At 48.1% G+C, this 4,343-nt stretch overlaps 1 pseudogene; it reads left to right on the top strand.

Moving 5' to 3' along the window:
* Positions 1-3,273: 3,273 nt before the first annotated feature.
* Positions 3,274-4,089, top strand: LOC103351299 (serine/arginine-rich splicing factor 11 pseudogene; annotated as a pseudogene).
* The last annotated feature ends 254 nt before the right edge of the window (positions 4,090-4,343 follow it).

The following is a 4,343-nucleotide window of genomic DNA, read 5'->3' as shown; positions in this document are numbered from 1 at the left end:
TGCAGTGTCTCAGCATGCATGTTAGCCAGCAGGCTGAGCTGCCCCAAAGCCCCTGCCCCGGTATACACACGCCTTCTCCCAACCCTTCACACACGTTGCAGATGGAATTAAGGCCCCAACTCCGCTGAGTTTAAGAAAGTAAGATTATCTTAGACGGGGCTGGTGCTGTGGCATAGTGGATGAAAGCCCCGGTCTTCGACGCCGGCATCCCATTTGGGCACTGGTTCATGTCCTGGTTGCTCCTCTTCCAAGCCAGCTCCCTGCTAACGGCCTGAGAAAGCAGTGGAGGATGGCCCCAGTGCTTGGGCCCCTGCGTCCAGGTGGGAGACATGGAAGAGGCTCCTGGCTTCAGGTTTTGGAATGGCACAGCTCTGGCCATTGTGGCCATTTAGGGAGTGAGACAGTGGATGGAAGACCTGTCTCTCCCTCTCTCTGTCTGTGGCTCTGCCTCTCAGATCAATACATAAAAATCTAAAAATTTTAAAAAAGATGATCTTGGCTAAGCCTGACCTAATCGAGGGAGCTGTTCTTTGAGAGGGAGACTCCAAGCATGAGGAGGATTTGCCAGGCGGGAGACTGCATTGCTGGCTTTGGAGGTGGGTGCGGACACATTGCCAGGAATGTGGGTGACCTCCAGGACCTGCAAAGGCTATCGTTTGACAGTCAGCAAAGAAATGAGGACTTAGTCCTGTAACTGAAAGGAACTGAATTTGGCCGTCACAATGAGCTTCCAGAAAGGAGCTCTGTGGGGCCAACCCTTGATTTCTGCCCGGTCAGACCCTGAGCAGAGAACCTGGCCACACTGCTCACAGACTTCTGACCTACATGGCAGTGAGCCTATTTTTTTTTTTTTTTTTTTAGATTTATTTTATGTCTTTGAAAGAGTTACAGCAGAGGTAGAGACAGGTCTTCCATACACTGGTTCACTCACCCCCTCCCCCGCCCCGAAATGGCTGCAATCAGGAACCAGGTTCTTCTTCCGGGTCTCCCAAGCTGGTGCAGGGGCACAAGCACTTGGGCCATCCTCTGCTGCTTTCCCAGGCACATTAGCAGGGAGCTGGAATGGAAGTGGAGCAGCCAGACTTGAACCAGTGCCCATGTGGGATGCTGGCACTGCAGGCGGGGGCTTTAACCCACTGCACCACAGTGCCTGACTTGGCAGTGGACCTATTAATGGTGGTGTTCAAGGCAGCTAACTACAAGTGATCTGTCATTCCACAGTAGGGAGCGAATACATTTTAAGTGATGAATAATAACAGACACACAGATTTGCAGCATAAATGATAAAGCAAAGGAATAAAATGTTAATATTTGTGTCAAAATTGGTACAAGAGTGTTCCTTAAAGCCTACTATTTTTAGTTTTGTAATTTTTGTAAGTTTGAAATTATTTCCAAGTAAGTTTCAATATAAAAGACTAGTGGGTGTTTCATGGGTGGTTTTTGAAAATTTTAAAAAATGTGTTTACTGGGGCCATCATTTGTGGCCATCATTGTGGTGCGGCAAGTTAAGCCATCGCCTGTGATGCCAGCTTCCCATATGAGCACTGGCTCACGTCCTTGCTGCTCCACTTCAGATCCAGCTCCCTGCTAATGCCAGGCAGAAGTGATGAGCCTGGAACTCCATGTGGGTTTCCCACATGGGTAGCAGGGGCTCAAGTATTGAGTTATCACCTGCTGCTCCCCAGGAAGCAGGAAGCTGGATCAGAAGCAGAGCTGGGCCTTGACCCAGGCACTCTGTTATGGGATGTAGGTGTCCCAAGCAGCACCTTAACTACTGTACCAAATGCCCACCCCTTGTTAGTATCTTTAAGAGGGCCCCATGCTGTGGCATGGTGGGTAAAGCCGCTGCCTGCAGTGCTGGCATCCCATATGGGTGTCAGTTGGAGTCGTGGCTGCTCCTCTTCTGATCTAGCTCTCTGCTATGGCCTGGGAAAGCAGTAGAAGATGGCCCAAGTCCTTGTCCCCCTGCACCAGCTTGGGAGACCCGGAAGAAGCCCCCTGGCTTCGATGGGTGCAGCTTTGGCCATTGTGGCCATCTGAAGAGTGAACCAGCGGATGGAAGACCTCTCCTCCCCCCCCCATCACTCTCTGCCTCTGCTTCTCTGTAACTCTGCCTTCAAATAAAAATAATTAAATATTTTAAAAAATCTGTAAGAGAATAATGCCAAGGCTTAGGTATACCATGTCAATGGTCATGAAGAGTCTTCAGGAGAGGCCAACTCTGGAAAATGCCTTTGGCTCTTTCAAAAAATTTTATTTATTTTTTTAATTTTTAAAAAGATTTATTTATTTAAAAGTCAGAGTTACAGAGAAAGAGAGAGACAGAGAGAGAAATCTTCCATTTGCTGGTTTATTCCCCAAATGACCACAGTAGCCAGGGGTATGCCAGGCTGAAGCCAGGAGCCAGGAGCTTCTTCCGGGTCTTCCACATGAGTGCAGGGGCCAAGCTTTTGGGCCCTCTTTCACTGCTTCCCCAGGTACATTAGCAGGGAGCTGGATTGGAAGTGAAGTGGCTAGGACTTAAACCAATACCCATATGGGATGTCAGCATCACTGGTGGTGGCTTAGCCTGCTATGCCACAGCGCCAGCTCCAAAATGCCTTTGGGGACCGGCCCTGTGGCATAGCGGGTGAAACTGCCACCTGCAGTGCCAGCATCCCATATGGGCGCCGGTTCTAGTCCTGGCTGCTCCACTTCCGATCCAGCTCTCTGCTATGGCCTGGGAAAGCAGTAGAAGATGGCCCAAGTGCTTGGGCCCCTGCACCCACTGGAAGACCTGGAAGAGGCTCCTGGCTCCTGGCTTTGGATCGGCCCAGCTCTGGCCATTGTGACCATCTGCGGAGTGAACCAATGGGTGGAAGACCTCTCTCTCTGTAACTCTGCCTTTCAAATAAATTAATTAATTAATCTTTTTTTAAAAATGCCTTTGGGCTGGTGCTGCGGCTCACTAGGCTAATCCTCCACCTTGCAGCACCAGCACACCGGGTTCTAGTCCTGGTCGGGGCGCCGGATTCTGTCCCGGTTGCCCCTCTCCCAGGCCAGCTCTCTGCTGTGGCCTGGGAGGGCAGTGGAGGATGGCCCAAGTGCTTGGGCCCTGCACCCCATGGGAGACCAAGAGAAGTACCTGGCTCCTGCCATCGGATCAGCGTGGTACGCTGGCCGCGGTGGCCATTGGAGGGTGAACCAAGGGCAAAGGAAGACCTTTCTCTCTGTCTCTCTCTCTCTCACTGTCCACTCTGCCTGTCAAAAAAAAAAAAAAAAAGCCTTTGATCACGTTCCAGGAGGAGGAGGACTCCTTCATCTTCTAGGCACAGGCGATCAAGAAGCAGATCAAGGAGGCGATCACATTCTAAGTCAAGGAGTAGACGACGATCCAAAAGTCCAAGACGGAGAAGATCTCATTCCAGAGAGAGAGGTAGAAGGTCAAGGAGCACATCAAAAACCAGAGACAAAAAGAAAGAAGACAAAGAAAAAAAACGTTCCAAAACACCACCAAAAAGTTACAGTACAGCCAGACGTTCTAGAAGTGCAAGCAGAGATAGATGACGACGACGAAGCAGGAGTGGAACAAGATCTCCTAAAAAACCCAGGTCTCCTAAACGAAAATTGTCTCGCTCACCATCCCCTAGGAGACATAAAAAGGAGAAGAAGAAAGATAAAGACAAAGAAAGAAGCAGAGACGAAAGGGAACGATCAACAAGCAAGAAGAAGAAAAGTAAAGATAAGGAAAAGGAACGGGAAAGAAAATCAGAGAGTGATAAAGATGTAAAAGTTACACGGGATTATGATGAAGAGGAACAGGGATATGACAGCGAGAAAGAGAAAAAAGAGGAGAAGAAACCAGTTGAAGCTGGTTCACCTAAAACTAAGGAATGTTCTGTGGAAAAGGGAGCTGGTGATTCGCTAAGAGAATCCAAAGTGAACGGGGATGACCATCATGAAGAAGACATGGATATGAGTGACTGAATGCTGCCTCTTTGGGACTCCAACTGTGTACATGCATCAGTGTCATTCCTTTGTGTGATTTCTTAATGCTGTATTTGTTCATCTCAAACCTAAATGTATACAGCTGAGTTATAAATGGTTATAAAGCTTCTGACATTGATATTAGTTATTTACATCAAAAAGCTTTTAGAAAAATGGTACATGGGTAAACAATTCTTGTCATGGTGAAATCTGACTGAGTAAGCAGTTTTACTATTCTAGTGCTGCTTCTTAAATACAAATGAAAAGCTGCATGCATCTACAGCAGGCATGGGTTGTTTATGTTGTATGATCTCCTTTCTTAAGTAAGTTCTCTTAGAGTATTTCTAGAATTTGATTCATTGCCATAATAGAGCCAT

This window comes from Oryctolagus cuniculus, chromosome 12 (genome assembly GCF_964237555.1).
Source record: "Oryctolagus cuniculus chromosome 12, mOryCun1.1, whole genome shotgun sequence".
Taxonomy (NCBI): Eukaryota; Metazoa; Chordata; class Mammalia; order Lagomorpha; family Leporidae; genus Oryctolagus; species Oryctolagus cuniculus.
Note: the sequence above shows the minus strand (reverse complement) of the source record. Positions and strands in the feature narration are given on the sequence as shown.